Raw genomic sequence first — 19252 nt, forward strand, 5'->3', positions numbered from 1 at the left:
CCAATGTTGCATCTGAAATGCCATTTCATTTTTTATTGTCATAAATACTCTCCAACCAATTTAAATAGCAAAGGTGTATATTATCGCTTTATTCAATTGCAGGGAATCTCAAAAAAGCAGGATTTGCAACTAAGGCAGTGCATATCTTCTCTAAAATGGCCCTTTTATAGTTTTTCTAACTTTGAAATCGTAACATAAAACAAAGCATAAATGCATAAATGCTTCCCCCTCCATTTGAAACCTTTTCTGGTGTAAATAGCGCGCAGTTTTGGAAAAGGAGAGTCTTTCTTTAACAGCAGGAGAATAAGGAGTCTTTAGCACTGTCACCCTAGTCCCTCGAATTACTTTGGAGTCCTTTGTTTTCGTTTTGTTAAAATACAGTCACTCACAAGGGAAAGTCAGGAACAGAACCAGGGCGTGAGGGAGGGGCATCATAATCATAATAATCATCATTGCATCATAATTCTGATGTTTGAGATACAAGCCAACTTCACAGGGTTGTTGTGAGGAAAAACCTAAGTATAATGTAGTATGTATCATCATTGCATCATAATTCTGATGTTTGAGATACAAGCCAACTTCACAGGGTTGTTGTGTGGAAAAACCTAAGTATGTAGTGCATTTTGAAATTTTTGGTAATTTTTGTAATTTTTTTAATTTTTTAAATAAAAGTTTTCTGAAACATGTGTGTCAGTCAGATGTATGTTGGGGGGGCGGTGGGTGGACGCGACGGGGGGGGCGCAATTTCAGTGCTTGCCCCGGGCGCCGTTTTCCCTAGTTACGCCCCTGCATAGCTGTTAACATGACACCTTTGTTAATTTGAATAAATGCCTTGCTATTTATTTAAATAAAATGCTCTTGGAATTTGAGGCAGTTTTAACACTTCTTACAAAGTTTTTACAAGGGTTTATTGGTGTTGAGGCTGCCCCCCCACCAAGCGCTGTGTGTGTATGTGCGCGCACGCACACGTGTGTAAACATTTTTGCCAAAGCTCTAGGAGACTAGATCATTGTGAGAAAGGTAACATCATTTTTAAAGTATACAGTTAAAAAAATATAATAAGGGTATCCAGACATGCAACCTAACTCAGGCTAGGGCAGCCCAGCCTGGGTTAGACTGAGAGTGTGAAGTGCCTGGAGCAAGGTTGCTCCCGGCACTGGCCCCACGCCAAGTCCCACTTTCAAACCTAGTCTTTAGCCAAGGTTAAACCAGCCTGTGGTTTGCTTAACCTCGGCCAGCAATCGATGCCAGGTTAAATGGCTCCCCCCCGGCCTGCCGTCATTTCTGGCAGTGAGCCAGCGGGGTGTGTTGTGTGGCCATGCTGAGCATGGTAGCTGCTCGAATGAGAGCAGCCGCCACACTCATGCCCCAGGGAACCCAGCATCTCCCTCCGGTGCACCACTGCTTGTGGGCGGGGGGGGTGGTAGTGGAGGGGAGGATGGCAGTTGCTCCTCTGCCAGGGAAGAGGAACCTCCCCAGTGAGGTCGTGTGAAAGACCTGGATATTTGAAGGCAACAGACAGCTGTCAAGAGAGCCAAGATTTGCTCTCATCCATGTTTGATGCCATGTAGTGTGTGAAACGACCCTTAGACTTACTTTTGATTCTGAGAAAGTATTATGGAAATAAGGAGCAAAGACTGTTGTACTTAGAGAGATTTTCTGTTTTAGCAGTTTGTCTTCTCTTACCTCACAGGAAAATAAATTGTGCATGAGAGCTCTTCTCCCCCACCCTTAAGAATTCTGGGCATCTTCTCCTAGGACAGGTTTGCCAGCAGGCTGGTATACTGCAAGATAGCAAAGCTCTAGCTCAGTAAATATTCAGACATGTAAATTGTAAGTTCGTTTGAGAGGTGGAGGATGGCCAACTGTTTTTGCTATGGGTGAGACTGCTCTAGCAGGTATTGGCAGTCTAATATAGCTAAGTCTTCTAGAGCTGTTTTATTTAGGGTAATCCAGACTTAGAGACCATCCGCCCCCCCCCCAACTGTAGTATGTGCCACAACAATACCCTGTTTACTTTAAATTGCATTGCCTTGATGCTTATATTAACCTGTTGGGCAAATATATAAATCTTACAAGCAGATTTAACCACTGTACATATTTGAAAGTTAATCTTCCAAGTTAATGGCACATATGGGTTGCATGAGATGAGACAGCAGAATTGCAAAGTTCAGGCAACATAGAACGAGGGACACATTCAAATTCACTTTATATTTCTGACCTGGCTCCACTTGTATTATCTTGTAATGGCTACAATTTTATGCAACATGAAGCACATTACAGTTTTCCAGCCCAGGATGTCAAATCCAGAGAATATATTTTGAATGGACAACGGGGACACTTTTCTCATCACAAGACAGCAGCTCCTCTAATTTTCAGGCAAGAGTGAGATTCAGAAACATTTAACTAAAAGGTGATTTGGCATGATTTGTATATATGGCAGAAATCTCCACTGGGGGAAAACCAAAGATGGCCTTACCTTGGGGCCTGGTGAAATCACCACCTCAGGCAGCAAAAGTTGGGTCTTTAAGGTTAGTGCACATCCTTTTAATTATGGAGAGGCTGAAAGCCCTATTCAGCCATTATAAAACTGGGGACAGTGTATCTGTGGTGAGGGAAAATGGGAGTGCTCTGATTAGCTCTGCCCCATGTTGATCTGATCTTTGTACACATCCTCTGAATGTCCCTGTGTTCAACACTTGTCTGAATAGGCAAGCGCTGGATGCTGAAAGAGTTGATATCCCTGTTCTAGAACCCTGGTCACTCAGTTTTCTAATGTCTGAATGGAGGTGAGGCTGCAAGTAGACAGTATGGCAAATGCAAAGCTGTCACTGAAAGCAGCCATCCTAGGTCATGCTCTTCCTCTCCTCACTGTAATGTCTAGGGATACTACATGTGTGTTAGGAAAATGCCATCACTCTGGGAGTTTTCCTGACCTCTGAAGTGGCAGCCAGTGAATTAGGGCAGAGAAGCTTGCCACATGATGACATTAAGGCTATTTGTGGGCAGGGAAGGCAGGGTCCAACTCACCTTCCCTCCAGACAATCAAGGAAATGCTGCATGGAGCATGGCTTGTGCTCCCAGACAATCTGTGCTGCTCCAGCTAATGGCTGGGTTTAAAAGTAGGGTTAGGCACCACAGCAGTGCAGGGATCGTGCCCGATTCTGGTGCTGCACACGAGCAGCCTAACCCAGTCTGGGCTGCCCTGGGTTAGGCTGCTGGTGAGAATAGGCTCACTAAGAATTCCTCGGTGTTATGGGAGAGAAAGAGAAAGAGACCCTAAGCTATTGTTTTCATCAGTAACCCCAGTGTGTGCCCTGATAACTAGTTCTAGTCAGCGTATTGTCGTTGCTTCCTCATGTTGGGAAGGAGTTGAAGAATGTTTTTTAAGAAGCCCGTTTATTTTAGACAGGCACAGAGGGTTGCCTACTTTGCACCAATCCTCATCTTTGTTCCCCTTGCTTCCTGACCTCCGTGTTACAGTGTTGCCTTTTGCCAGTTTCTTTAATGTGAAAATAATGTGAGGTTTCCCCTTGGAAATGTCTGTGCTGCGACTGTTCAAAAACGGAGGGATCATTTGTTGTTTGAACGAAGGGTTGGGTAAATGGTTCTAGTGATTTAAGATCCATGAGTCAGAGTGCATTTTCTTGAAAACATTTCTTACAATATGGCCTAGTTTGTTTTGACCGCCTTTCGATAGGGAAATCTTAATTCATTGAACATGAGGGTGAAATAATAGGCTTCAAAATGTGTTGTTGTTGTTTTGCTTAGATATTTCAGCAGCTACTAAGACAGCAGCCTGGGATTCAGCAGTGTGCCATTGAAAGCCCAGATAGGCTTGTCAACGCATAGCTCCACCTGAGGCCTCTTCATCCATTCCCACGCTTTGCCTCTCCCTCAGGAGCCTGCTAGCTCCTACTTCCTTCTGCACAGCTGCTAATTCTTTCCTTAAGAAGCCCTAGCAATTTGCAGTGTCTTGTGTCAGAGTAAAACGACAGCTGAATTACTTACTGTCCTAGAATTGTGGACCGTGCTTCCTTCCTGGACTTGCCCTTACTTCAGGGCAGTCTGTGTCAAACTGTATTTCTAGGAGCCCTGGCAGCAGGCATAGGGGAGGTCCTTGAAACCTCATCAGACTTTCCTCAGTGAAAGGGGCAGTATTGACAGACAAGCTTTCCAGAACACACAGTTGCCAGTCTTCCTCTGCAGTGCATAGATTTATGGGAATATTGAATGCAGTCTACAGAGCACTTTGAGCTTTTGTGGAGTCCAGCAGGCCTGGCCAGTGCTCCTCCTGAACACACTCTAGAGCAGTGATCTTCGCTATTTTTCAAAAGGGGGCCAAACCTTCAGTGTGAGAGCCATTTCCCATTGTACTGACCTCCACACAGTACTGTGCTTTTCTCAGTGCTGGGAAGGCCCTTAAGGACAGATGGAGCCCTCTCTTAAGAGCTCTGTGAGGGAAGCCCTGGGAAGGGCTACACTTCCCAGCACTCCACGCATGCCTTCCAAAATAGTGCAGGGGCTCAAGAGGGCTCAGTTTCAGCACTGGGCAAAGTGTGGCACTACATATTGAGAATGGTTGTCTCCACATGGTGTCCGCGGAACTGTGCAGAGTATTCAGCTTTGGCTGAAGTTTCACACAGGCCCAACAAACACTTAGGGGGCTGAACTTAGGGTTGATGGGGCCTGCCACTGACCTCTGTGCTTTGCAATGAAGAACACTGCTCTAGAGTGCCCTGAAGATCCTCTAAAATTCTCAGGGGTTCCATGTCAGTTGTGTGGTGTTAACTGTGTATGCATCAAGACTACTGAGTTTACCTGTTGGCAGGGAGAAAGCAAGTTAGTTCCACTTTCAGTCCTCTGTATGGTGTTAACACTACCAGATGGGCAGGGGTTTCTTGGCAGTCACATCTATGTGGAAGGAGGGTCCCTGGGGAAAATAAATTTGAAAACCAATGTTGTAGAGCTGAGATGATGGAGAAAAGATGTGCTTCTTTACACAGGATATATCTGTAGTGTTAGATTCTCTTTTAAGTTCTAAAAAAAAATTCAGTTGAGACAAGAAACAGTTTTTATTGCCTTATATCTTCTAGAATAAGACAAGTCTTAAAGTAAGTGAAAGCATAATGATGGCACTGCCACCACAGCATATAAATGATAGTTAACATGTGAAAATATGAAGCTTTACCTCATAATGTCAGGGTTGCCTACATTGGCAGTGGCTCTCAAGGATTTCAGACAGGGATCTTTTCCAGCCCTATTTGTGGTTGCCAGGGATTGAACCTGGAACCTTCTGCATGTAAAGCATCTCTTTTATCACTAGGGCCCCTCCCACAAGTTAAATGAGTGTCACTATTACACCTGTTAGAGGACAGGTTGGTTTCCAAAGAAAGAAAAAAAGACTGTCATCCTTCTCTCAATCTGCCTGCTAGGAGAGCTGGTTTTGTGGTAGCAAGCATGAAGTGTCTCCTTTGCTAAACAGGATCCACTCTGGTTTGCATTTGAATGGGAGACATCAGACATGTGTGAGCAGGGGATGGGGCCACTCTAGGAATAGTATTTGCATGCGTGCATGCAGAAATTTCCAACTTCCCTCCCTGACGGCATCTCCAAGATAGGGCTGAGAACGACTCCTGCCTGCAACCTTGGAGAAGCTGCTGCCAGTCTGTGTAGACAATACTGAAGTGGATGGACCAATCAGTAGAGGGCAGCTCGGTAGAAGGCATCTTCCTATGTTGTGAAGATTGTGGCTTACTCTAAATGATACTTAAGCTGAGCAGGAGATGCTTCTTCCATGGTTACTAAGGCTAAATATAAAAACTTTGACCCATGTAGGGTACATGGCTTGTATGGTTCTGAATAATGTATGTGTAACAAAACCACTCAAGCCACCTGAACTTTGTAGGCAGAGGATTGATATGTGCCTTACTATATCAGAAAATCATGGGAATCATGGCCCACACACTGCTAAAGCCTCCTTTAAACTAAGCTGTTTAGAGGGGAAGCTGTTAGAGGGGAAAGTCTTTGGTTCACCCTGATCACACACATCCTGGTGCTTACATTTTTCATGGAGGTGACCAGAGTTGTAGAAGAAAATTGAATCGGCATTGAAGATGAGCTTTAGCATCTCATCAAGACATCTAAGCATGTGGCACCCATAAGAGGCCTTACAGAATTTGTGTCTGGAAAGTATTAATGTTCCTTCCTTAGGATATAGTTAGACAGCTAGTGTATGTGAAATGTAGTGATGTTGCTCTCTGTTGCAATGCAAATGTAACCTGAAGACATACCTGTTAGGCTTTTAGTTTATAGTTTTAATTTTTTAAGTTTTAGCATTTTTATCTGTATTTTAAAATGTTTTAATTGTGTTTTTGGATTGCAAACCGCCCAGAGACTTGCATATGGAGCAGTATAAAAATGTGTTAAATGAAACAAACAAACAAACAAATAAAATGCCTGCTGGGCATGTGGATCTTTGTAGAATTTAGAGGAGACACAATTTTGATTATGGAATTTTAGATGTATTTGCTGTATAATGACGAGAGTCATTTTGATTGCTATGCTAGACATAAGGAAGGTTAGTTTTGTCTCTTTGATTCTATTTCTTATGAATGCTGTATAACTCTGCATAGATATCTTTGTGTGTCATTTTTAAAATCTGTCAAATGGGGATGATTCTTTCCGTACATTTTCTTGTTTTTCCTGATAAATTGTGAAGAGTCGATACTGAGTTACGTGAGACATTGATTTGATTTAGTAAATCTTTTATTATGCTCACTCTCATGTAGACAGTGAGGTTTATGAATGTCAGATGTTACGTTGGATTAACACACTGGTATCTTGAACAATCCTTTTATTGCAAGGTTTCCTACTTTGGCTTGTGGGCTTTAAATGAATAGTTTAGTTTGGTTCTTTTGGAGGGCTTTCCACACATCTATTGCTGCTCTTAGTTGCTGCATGAACTTAAGAGGTATAGATAACTATTGTTTCAAAGTAGAGACATGGCAGGAAAACCACAGAATCTCATTGGTTCAAATGCTTGCTTAAAAAAAGTTCAACATTTTCTGCCACAGGGCAGTAGCAGAGATTACCACTGTAAGACAGTGGTACTTAGAGTACTTGCTTATTCAAGATGGCAGCATCTCTTAGTTCTTTTTAGTAGAGCCATCTTCAATGTGCTACTGCAGTATTGGTGCTGTTCTTATAAGCAAGATGATGGCACACAAGAGACCTTCCTGACCTTTCTTGTCGGATCATGTAAGCAAGAATTCACAAGGAGTATTTCCAGGGGTCCTTACTAAGGACTCCTTAGGAGTGCTGAATTCTTGCATGTAGTCCATGTGGAATGTACTGAGAATAAAATGGGATAACCCTATTTATGCTGTCTTGAGCTCCTTGAAGAAAGGTCAAGATCGGAATGAAGTCTGACTGTGGAACATAGGAGCAATCAATTGGATCAGTCAGATAGGGTGGTGGAGGAGACAGTTGATGGTAAAATCTTATGACAGAGCAGTTATCTACAGAACCTGAAGCTATTGTTGGTTCAAACCTCACTCAGGGCTGACATATTGAAATTAAAGTAAATCCTTTGAGAAAACAAAACAATCATATTAGCAGAGGTAAAAAACCAAACAACCATCCAGGAACTTAGTCATAATTTAAAAATTATGACTTTAAAAATGGGCCGTGACCCTTGTGACTGGCTCTTGACTCACTGAAACCAAGAAGGCTACTTCTTTTCCTTCCGGGTTTGCTGCTCTGTGTAGGATCTGGGTGCTTTTTCTTCTTATTCCTCCAATCCCTGTTTCCTTTCTAAATTTGAGCCATGGTGTCCCAGGACAGAATATCACACTTTCAATTCTGAGGCTCAGTTCTGGAAGAAATGAAGTAATAAGAGTGGCTGTGGGCATATGCCAAAGAAGGGGGAAGGAAGAGGCAGAATATTCTAGTTAGAAAAGGATGCTTTCTTGCACTGCACAATCAAATCTCTGTCTTTCTCTACACACCGACTCTTTAAAGGCTGTCTGATTCCCAAGTTTTGCAACAAATATTGTACCCTCTCTCTATTTAGCCCGCTGCTTTGCTAAGAGTCAAATTAGGCATTACGTTAATAACATGTTTGCAAGCGCATGCTTATTTCTTACTGTTAAATAGCAGCTGGATCAGGACCATTCGTGTGCATGGGCCCAATCTGAATTACTTTCCCCCAGGTAGCTGCTATTGTTTAAAATTTGTTTTATTCCTTGGCAAATAGCAGCTGCAGGTCAGCATTCCAGATTGGGATAATGTGGGGGGAGGGTAAAGCTGTCTTCCCCTGATGTGGTACAAATCAATGGGGACCCCAGTCCAAGTGGTATTTAACATTTAAAAAAGAACAACTCACAAGCACGCACTTGTAAAGCAAGTGCTTAAAGTAACATCTAGTCTGACATGTCTCACAAGCAGCCATGCTCAATTTTTGTTAAGCTGCTGCAGTTCCTCAGGATACTCTGGAGTGTGTGGATTGAATAATGCGGCTTTTGAACCTCCTCATTTATCCGTCATTCTGTTTGTAACGGCTGATAAAAGAAGGGCTTTCCCTAGCAACCACATGCTGTGCTGGAGTTATCTTGAGGAAACAAGTGACCTCCCTCTCATCCTTACCATTAACACTGTGAGCCTTATGCCAGATGATCATAGAAGACCCTGATGTAGTCTTAATGGTGAGCATCCAGTTTTTGGAGTGGCTTGATCACTTTACTACAGAAATGCCAGGATGTGTTGAGCTCAAGCAATTCGACAGGCCTCTGAAACATACTAGCTTTTATCAGTTCAGGTAGAGCTATCCTTTCAGCTTAGTCCCTTGCTGTTTAAGACCAAATTAAATTGCTGCATGTTTCAAACAGAAATAAGTGAATCACATGTCTGGAAGTTTTACTTGCGATAATCCCCCCCCCCATTCCCCAGGTGGTAACTAAAGTCCAAACTTCTACTGGATTGTCCTAAATCAACAGTACGACTCTTGGCTTATGTAGTGCTTGACTGTTTCTGAGAGATCTTTAACTCAGCATTTTGAATATAATAAATTGTGTGCCTGTTGTGTGATGTGGCTTTAATATGGTTTGTATAAGTTGTATATTGCCTTGCCAAATGATTTGTCCCTTGAAAGAACAGGAGCTTTCTGTAAATGTATGGAACTGAACTTTCTTGTACTGAGAAACCATTGTCCCTTCTGGCCCACTGTTATCTGCTCCAACTAGCAGCAGCTCTTCAAGCAGAGAGGGGTCTTTCTTACCTTGCTGTGTCAGATCCTTTTAACTAGAGATTCTGGGATCAGAACCTGACCGTCTGTAAGCAAGGCATGCAGTCTGCCACTGAGCAATGGCCTCTTGGGTGACCAGGGAGCTTCTGCATTCTAATAAACATGATATAGGATGGTTCACTTGCTGCATTCTTCTTGGGGTGGGGGTGGAGAGAGAGAGAGAGCAACACTTGGAGCTGTTCTGCTTATTACATAGAATGCAGTGGTAGACCAGAGGTGGTAGACTGAGTGTCATGTTTATGAGTGCTCTCACACAGAAAAAGGTTCCTGTGTATAGGAAGGGTTCATCTGATAACATTAAAAGTTACACCAGGGTTCCCTGTATCTCCAAAACTAACTAAAAACAGCTTTCTTCAGACTAATGGATGGAAGTATTAAAGATGTATATCAGCATGCATGACTAAAGCAGCTGTTCTCTGTGCCATAGCAGGGACTAAAGTGTCAGTTGCAGCTGATCCATATGGAAAGTTCCAGAAGCATCCCCATTGCTCAGACCACACAATTCCATCTCTGAGCCCTGATGGACTAGAAAAGGGAGAGGATGGGGTGCTGGATAAATATCCTGATCCTGTTGCTCTCTACCATAAGAGCTCAGTTTGCTGGTTATTTAGCTCTTGCCAAAGAGAAGAACAGCACCTTCTTGAGTGGCCTATTCAGTTACTTAGGCAGAAGTCACATGAATCAGTTAGCTTTTCCTTAAGCTTTGCTTGGTTAGACCTCAGTGTGCATCTTTACATTTGGCAGCCCAGGATGACATCTTTGGATTAATTTGTTAAGGTGTTATTTGGGACTGTATGGGGTTTAATACTGCTTCTGTCTAGGAACAGAGTGGTGTGTTTAAATAGCCCCCCCCCCCCCCAGTATTCATTCTTGTTTAGAAATCCAGCAGGATAAAAAGGGTTGAATTCAAATACCTCATTAGATGTTGGTACTGATTTTTTCCATCCTTTATTCTGAAATCTCAAACTGCTATTCCTCCTTTCTCTCTCTCTCTCTCTATATATATATATAATTTACAAAGGGCATGGTCCATGTTATGCATGCAGGAAGGGATCAGCATCCCTTTCCCCCTGCCTTTCCCTCTGTTCCTGATTTGTCCACATGGGCATTCGCTCATCAGTGTTCCAGCCATTACTTTTAATTCGAGACTCCTGTGCACCTCCCATATTCTCTCTTTGCACTTCTCTTTCCTCCCAGTGGCTCCAACATACAGGTGAAACTCGAAAAATCAGAATATCGTGCAAAAGTTCATTAATTTCAGTAATGCAAATTAAAAGGTGAAACTGATATATGAGATAGACGCATTACATGCAAAGCGAGATAAGTCAAGCCTTAATTTGTTATAATTGTGATGATCCAGCTCATGAGAACCCCAAATCCACAATCCCAGAAAATTAGAATATTGTGAAAAGGATCAACAGTCTAGGCTCCAGGTGTCCCACTCCAATCAGCTAATCAATCCATAACACCTGCAAAGGGTTCCTGAGCCTTTAAATGAACCAGCTCAAGTCTGGTTCATTAGGAATCACAATCATGGGAAAGACTGCTGACTTGACAGTTGTGCAGAAAACCATCATTGACACCCTCCATAAGGAGGGAAAGCCTCAAAAGGTAATTGCAAAAGAAGTTGGATGTTCCCAAAGTGCTGTATCAAAGCACATTAATAGAAAGTTATGTGGAAGGGAAAAGTGTGGAAGAAAAAGGTGCACAAGCAGCAGGGATGACTGCAGCCTGGAGAGGATTGTCAGGAAAAGGCCATTCAAAAGTGTTGGGGACTTTCACAAGGAGTGGACTGAGGCTGGAGTTAGTGCATCAAGAGCCACCACACACAGACGGATCCTGGACATGGGCTTCAAATGTCGTATTCCTCTTGTCAAGCCGCTCCTGAACAACAAACGTCAGAAGCGTCTTACCTGGGCTCAAGAAAAAAAGAACTGGTCTGTTGCTCAGTGGTCCAAAGTCCTCTTTTCTGATGAGAGCAACTTTTGCATCTCATTTGGAAACCAAGGACCCAGAGTCTGGAGGAAGAATGGAGAGGCACACAATGCAAGATGCTTGAAGTCCAGTGTGAAGTTTCCACAGTCTGTGTTGATTTGGGGAGTCATGTCATCTGCTGGTGTTGGTCCACTGTGCTTCATTAAGTCCAGGGTCAACGCAGCCGTCTATCAGGAGATTTTTGAGCACTTCATGCTTCCTTCTGCAGACGAGCTGTATGGGGATGCTGACTTCATTTTCCAGCAGGACTTGGCACCTGCCCACACTGCCAAAAGTACCAAAACCTGGTTCAATGACCATGGGATTACTGTGCTTGATTGGCCAGCAAACTCGCCTGACCTGAACCCCATAGAGAATCTATGGGCATTGCCAAGAGAACGATGAGAGACATGAGACTAAACAATGCAGAAGAGCTGAAGGCCGCTATTGAAGCATCCTGGTCTTCCATAACACCTCAGCAGTGCCACAGGCTGATAGCATCCATGCCACGCCGCATTGAGGCAGTAATTGCTGCAAAAGGGGCCCAAACCAAGTACTGAATACATATGCATGCTTATACTTTTCAGAGGTCCGATATTGTTCAATTTACAATCCTTGTTTTATTGGTTTCATGTAATATTCTAATTTTCTGGGATTGTGGATTTGGGGTTCTCATGAGCTGTACGCCATGATCATCACAATTATAACAAATTAAGGTTTGACTTATCTCGCTTTGCATGTAATGCGTCTATCTCATATATCAGTTTCACCTTTTAATTTGCATTACTGAAATTAATGAACTTTTGCACGATATTCTAATTTTTCGAGTTTCACCTGTACAAGCTACTCATGCTCTGCACAGGAGTGACGTGCAGGTTGGGGCCAAGTGGAAAAGACGGGGTGCATAGGGGTGCTATTTGTGCTGGACTTCTGGGTAATGCCTGGTACATGTGCCTTCCCCTGCTCCAGATTCTGCCAGGAAGCAGCACTTTGCAAATGATGTAAATTTAGTATTGGTGGATGTTCAGATGTGTATTTTGCCCTCTAGAGGGGACAGGAAGGTGATATTTTAATACTGGTGAGGCTGTGAAAAATGGAATTGTATGACTGCATTGTACCAGTGATGCTATGAATGTAAATGTTAACCCCATAGGCAATATAAGCTGTCCTTCCTGTTATACTGATTGATTCATATCATGCATACGTTGTTTTCTGCATTTTTTGCTTTTAGAATAAAAGAAGAATTAATGCAGTACTTTTTATTCAACCAGAGTTTGTTGGATTGGTTATGCAAACTTCCAGATATCACAAAGCCTCTTTTCAGGTTGGAAACTCTAAATTTGCATACCCTCCTCAGCTGAAATTTAGCATTTGTACCCCCCTCCCCCGCTTCCCTAGTAAAATGCTTTCAAAGGGAAGAGAACAAAGCAATGAGAGATAAGCGAATAACTTGTCAAAACCAAAATTCACTATTGAGACCCATTCTAACTGGAGGGCCTTAGTTAATATGCAGGAATGTGCAGGTTTTGCTTAATTCTCTTTAATGTGTATATGAATATGGAAGAAGTCTACCTACAGGGGTAGATTTGTTGCACTAATTTTGTACTACATTTTTTAGGCAGTTTGGTTTTCAAACCGTGTTCTGGGGAACCTTGAGATTCCTTCTGTCTTGTCTTGTAGCTCAGGGCCCACAAGATCAGGCAAGGCAGGGCTAATTGGGATACAGCACCATGGACAAGTCCATGGGGATACATTGATCCAACAACACCCCAGATCTCTTAAATATTTCTGAGCTCAGTCCACCTCTACTGGGCTCCAACTCCCTGCCTGGAGAGCAGCAGCCTTAAAAATGCAACCCTCTGGCCTGGAGTCCGTCAGTCCGCCTCTCAGCTGACCCTGCCTTGCCTGTTGCCAGTGCTGGCATGCAGGTATTGTGGAGTGTGGTGGAAGAGGAGGAGCTGCCTTCCTCAGGGCCTCAGGTTTCAAGGATGTCACCTTGAGCAGAGTAGGTGTCAGGCTCTATGGGTGTTATCTTGAGGGGCTCCATTTCTGGAGCTCTCACATACTCTGACCTGGTGTCAAGACCTAGGGCTCAGTCTGGTGCTGCTTCTTCAGGGTCAGACTTGGAGTCACTAAGGGCTGGGATCATGATAGGTTACTCAATGAGAAGATAAATAATAGATAAATAGAAGATAAATAAAAATAAATAAGATCATTCAACAGCATTCCCTTTTCAGAATCCTGTCTTTCACACAACATTTGCACTAGAAATGATCAATTCCTTGGACCAGCGCCAGATTGGAAGGAGCCCTTGATAAAGTGTCCTCTATGGATCTCATCCTATTTAGGTGCCCCCCCCCCCAAACTCATGAGGGATTTCATTGGCTTGGTGTGTTTTGAAGAGGCAATGACAAAGCTCCTTTGCTGCCTCCCTCAGGCACCTCTCCATCTATAAGTGCGAGTTTCCCCCCAGAAGCCCTGTGATGACAGCACTCCCATTTGTGTGGGGAACAAGAGAGAATGACTCTATAGGCACAAGGGGAGACAGAGAGTGACAGTGGAGCTCAGCAGATGCACTACCGTATTTTACAGACTATAAGGCGCTACAGACTATAAGACGCACCTTAATTTTAATCCAGTTTTTCTGAGTTTTAACATATTAAACTGTTAAAACATATAAGACGCACCTGAATTTTGGCGGATATTTTTTGAGGAAAAAAGTGAGTCTTATAGTCCATAAAATACGGTAATATGCTGGCCTTATCTTTTCCTTCAGTGTTGGTTTACAACACACTCAGGTTGCATGGACAATGGTGGAGTTCAGCAGCCTGACTAGAGCCCTGCAAAAACTGAATGCAAGGACTCTGGGCAGTCAGTCAATAGACAAAGGATACCCTGGGAGAGGCAGTTTGAAAGCCCCTGGAACAGTATTCTAATTCAGGAATTGTGGACTACAAATGTGGCAAGCACCTTTTCAGGATTCATTAAGTGGGTGGCTATTACAAGATACAGAAATGCTTCATATTTGGCATTTTATTTACCTTCTGGTTTTATTTTATTTTATTAGGTATTGCAATATAGAGCCCCCATGTTTCTAAGTTCAGCTTTACCACCTCCAACTTGTGATTTTTTAAAAATGAAGCTGGGGTCCTCTGAATTTCAACAAGTTGCTAAGGCGGCACAAGACAACTCCTGGAGCTGCATTTCTTTTCTCCCTATTTAAGATAAATCAAGGAATTTGAATTACTTGTTAATGTTTATCAGGGAGTAAGCTATGCAATAAGACTACAAGAATCAATGACTTAATTTTGCCATGAGAAATATGAGGAGTTCATTTCAATACTTCTGAGCAATTCAGTTTATGTAATCTACATGCGGCAGTGATGGCCTTTGGCATTTCACTGCATTGTTCCACATAATTGCAGGCATTACTTCTTTTTTCCTCCTTATGCTTACAAAAAGCCTGTCTTGGAATTCACTTACTTCAGCAAAAATATTTAAAATTCTCTGATTCACATTGTGCTTTTTGTAGCAGTTTTGTGCCTGAGTCACATTTAGGTTTTAAGCTTCCATCTAGCCTTGGATGCACAGTCAGCTCAAGTGCTGACAAGAACAGAATCATTGATCCTTTCTATTACTTGTCTTGTGGAGAAGGTGGAGTGTATAGATTGGGTTCTCTGGTGGAGCTTATTGATTGCACACTTTGCTATTTGTGTCATTAGATTTACTAGAGCTGCCAATTGCTGATCTACCTACCTCTGTTGAATTGGACGTTTCTGTCCTTATTAGAGATCATGCAGATCAGATGGTGGGTGGTTTCTGATGTATGTGTTGCTGCTTATCTGTGGAGATGTATGCTATTTTACCAATCCAGAATATATTAAGCAAGGTCTAAAAGGCCAACAAAATAAACACTGCCCACTCATTCAATCCATCGCTGTGCTGAGACATTGGAAGAGGACTCTCTGACTCCAGTCTTCCCAGTGTGAACAGCAGTAGAGGCTGTGACTGGGCTCTCTCTGATTGTGTACCTGAGCTGCTTACTCCCTTTTGCCTGTTTCTTGACTTGTGCATGGGAGTGAGTGTTACTGTTCACATTAATGTGTCTGCTTGTGGGGGACAGGAAGATTAAAGGTGTTTTCGCTCATATCTCACTTTGGGAGAAAGTGTTTGAGGTACATAATAAAGGAGAGAATTCCTTGAGATCATGAGCTCTGCAAGGGGACACATGGAGAAGCTTAAGGGTGCTGAATTTGTCCATGGGACCTCAATTGCTCAATCCTAAAATAAAGAACAACCACTTTATTTACGATCAGTGATCAGATACACATAAGCCAAAATACACCCACCATAGACAATACAATATAATGCAATACAATAGGTACAACAAATCAATTTAAATATAATAATGGTAGCAAGATCAAGTTACATCTCACTGGCAGTCCTCTGTTGTCTGATTTTCATGTCTGACAAGCAAAAGATATTACCTTTCGGGTAATATCTACACACTCAGAGAGGAGCAATCGTGTGTAGTAAGACCCGTCCCTACCTGGCCTATTCAGTAACAAGAGTGTAATCAAGCTGGCACGTGAGTATTTATAGAAAGAGCAGTACAAAAGAACATGTTGTACTGTCTCAAGCATTCCTGCACCACAAGGACAGATCCTATTGGCTTGAGGTGTTTTATTATACCTGCCAAAAAGTACTGCTGAGGGGAGCACATCAAATCTGGCTCTTAAGAATGCTTTACATAACTTGAGGAAGATAAGCAGTGTTGCCTGTAACAGGGATTCCCAGATGTTATTGACTACAATTTCCAGCATCCTCAGCTGCAGGGGCCATTGGTTGGGGATTATAGGAGTTGTAGTCAACAACATCTGGGAATCTCTGTTACAGGGAACACTGCAGGTAAGTAATGATAGATATTTTGCTGTAGAACAGCTCATGTTTACATAATACTCTCAACTGAGTTCAGAGATCATACTAAGATCCCTTTGGTGTTCTACATCCTTTAGTCTCTGTGCAAAAACCCTCTGGGCCTGGACAAACATTTCTCCCAAAGTTCCATCTCCCAACCTGATTTATAATTGCCAGCAAGCACCAGAGGGGCCAAACCCACAGGACACAATTTGAGCTTTAACCAATAGTTGCCCATCAGCTTCCATGGCCTTGCCTCCACTCTTAGAATCCCTGTCTCCAACCTCAAACTTACATTGGACACGCATCTATGTGCACCAAGAATTGCCCTCAAGAATCCAGTTTGGACAGTCTCCATCTCCTTATGCTTGATGTAAATTCCTACATGTGCGCCATATCAAATTTGGGCCATCTTGGCCTCAAACGGCTTCAGGGCAGCTGGTATCAATTCCCCTCCTTTGCCACAGAAGAATCTTAAGAATCTCTGGAGCTCCTCTGAGCTGACTGCATGGCACTACTGATGTGGAGCTTCCAAGAGCCCGTAGCACTGTGAACTACCCCCAAATATCTAAAGCTCCACACTTGTTCAGTTTTGTTACCCCCAACTGACCAATTTATTTTCTGACGCCCTTTGGTGAAATATTATAGCTTTCATTTTCTGGTCATTAATCTCCAGCTGATTTTCCAAATAATACTATGAGAGGCTTCTAAAAGCTCTTTTCAGGCCAATTGGTGTGTGCGAAGTTATGGCAGTGTCTCATAAAGCAAAAGGGTACCTGCCAATATTGGAGCATGAAACTGACTTATCCAGGCTAGTGGCCAACGAGGAAATATAAAAAATTGGAGAGAGAGAGGCCTGGGGGCCAGAATACAACACTGTCTGACTCCCTTCTTCACAGATATTGCATTCAATAACAACCCCTGTGGGTTACATCTTACTTGTAATGAGTTATTAGAGTACAGCTTTTGAATAAGTAAACGCAAACACCTATCTATATTGGTTGCTTTAATGGTTTTTTAAAATAGAATTGACCTCGAAATAGAATCAAACGTGAACCTAAAGTTCACGAATGTGGACTTAGATCTCCCAGAATATTTTGCCACTAAATGCTGCTGCACCAACGCCTGATCAACTGTAGAGCACCCTTCCCTAAAGCCAGCTTGTACCTGCCAAGAAAGTCCTCTGTTTCTAACCACTCCTGGAATTTCCAATTGAGGTGTTTTGTATACATTTTGCTGACTATGCTTAACAGACTGATTGGACGATAATTGGCTGGGTTATCCTTGTTACCATTCTTGTATAGAGCGACTATGACTGCAACCCCCCAGCCTTTGAGGACATGTGCTGTGCGGACGATGTAGGTAAATAAAGAGGCCAGGACTGGAATCGACCACTATAAATTTGCCTTGATTGCCTCTGGTAAAACACATTCATTTCTGGGGGGCCTCAATCCTAAGATAAAGACTGCGGGTGCATTTATTATACAGACTTGGGGTGGAGCTACATGCCTTGAGACAAACATGGGGGTAGTGTACATGGGGGGATATTTACCAGGGCAGATTGGTGGATGGGAAAGAGGATTCTTTTTCCACACCCACCAAGTCTCCCTTGCATATGCTTCCCAGGCCATTTTTTGCTCATTCAACCCTACTCCACCCCATTTGGACTCCAAGGCCAGGAGTGAGGCCTGCCGCAGGGTGAAATGGTCTTAAGTGGGCATTTGTAGTAAAGAGTTGGCAAGATTATTCTCCATAAATGTTCTTCTTCCTTCCACATTTGTGGTACCTCATAAAATACAGGTTGGGAATATTTGCCAAGGAAACATATAAGTGCTGATGTTTAACTGTTATTCTGTCTTCCTGGGGAGTCTTGGAAAGTGTAGTTCTGAGGGGGAAGAACTAGGGAACTCTTCTTTCCAAACGATGAAAACCATGGCCGCTAACCATACAAGTATAGATATAGATTGTTCTAGGTTTAACCTATAGGCTGATTCATATACTTACTGGAACAGTCCTTCAGTTCTCAGGATTGGCGGCCTGTGTACATCACATGCATAATGTAATATGTGATGCATGTGAGCTATATGCACACACATTTATTAATTTAACATATTTGTGTACTGTCCACTACCAGAGTCTCTAGGCCCAGGTAAGGTATTTTAAAAATACCTTGAAAATTAATTTTACATGATCATTTTCCACATTTTTAAAAGAGGAAGGATTGCGTGACTTGTCCACATGTACTGCCTGTTTACAATGTTATATTGTAGGTGTGAATGTACACTAGTGTTTATGCTCTTCTCCGCAGTGATGGCCCCATTGCTCTAAGTATGTCAGCTAGTTTCCAGTTGAGTTGAGTCATTTTGCCTTTTCTGCCATATCCTTCAAAAATTTACTTGTGAGTAACACTCCATTCACATAAACCCTGAGCTGCATCTGAGCCACACAGGGCTGTGTGAGAGCTGCAGCTCCTTGGTGATATCTTATGTGGTTGTACTATATACATGTGTGAATACCACAACCACATGAGTGGGGTCAATCTCATGTGTCTTCCCCACCCATTTGGCACCCTACTAGGAGAGAGCGTGCCAATCAAGTCAAAAAGTCCTATATGATTGGCCTCACCCATTTTCAGGTGGTATTTTCACACACATGCACATATTCATTCATCCATCCATCCATCCATTCATTCATTCAATTTATATACTACCCTGCCTAAAGTGGCTCAGGGCGGTTTACGTTAAAATAAAAAACACATAAAAAACAATAAAAATGAAAAGAAAAAAAACCAGATTAAAATCAAAATCAGATATTAAAAGCCAGGCTAAAAAGATGGGTCCTAAGGCTCTCTAGAAGGCCTCCAAGGAAGATAAAACCTCTTATATCCATGGGGAGTACATTCTGCAACCTAGGAGTGACAACTGTGAAGACCCAATCCCAGTTTGCCCAAAGACGGACCCCTCCTGATGATCTTAATGAGTGATTGGAATCTTGTAGAGAAAGGCACTCTCTCACGAAACCCAGACCTAAGCCATTCAAGGGCTTTAAATGTAATAA

At 42.7% G+C, this 19252-nt stretch overlaps 1 protein-coding gene and 1 long non-coding RNA gene across 7 annotated transcripts in view; one reads left to right on the forward strand and one right to left on the reverse strand.

The window, feature by feature from the left end:
* Window positions 1-19252, forward strand: part of TSPAN9 (tetraspanin 9) — a 419005-nt gene that overhangs the window by 267223 nt on the left and 132530 nt on the right. The window lies entirely within an intron of this gene.
* LOC128327490 (uncharacterized) lies at window positions 1652-9895 on the reverse strand. The gene is made up of 4 exons (XR_008308638.1): window positions 9278-9895; window positions 7719-7876; window positions 4822-4933; window positions 1652-1784 (listed from the first exon to the last, which is right to left on the reverse strand). It is a non-coding gene; the product is annotated as an uncharacterized LOC128327490 (long non-coding RNA).

This window comes from Hemicordylus capensis, chromosome 5 (genome assembly GCF_027244095.1).
Source record: "Hemicordylus capensis ecotype Gifberg chromosome 5, rHemCap1.1.pri, whole genome shotgun sequence".
NCBI lineage: Eukaryota > Metazoa > Chordata > Lepidosauria > Squamata > Cordylidae > Hemicordylus > Hemicordylus capensis.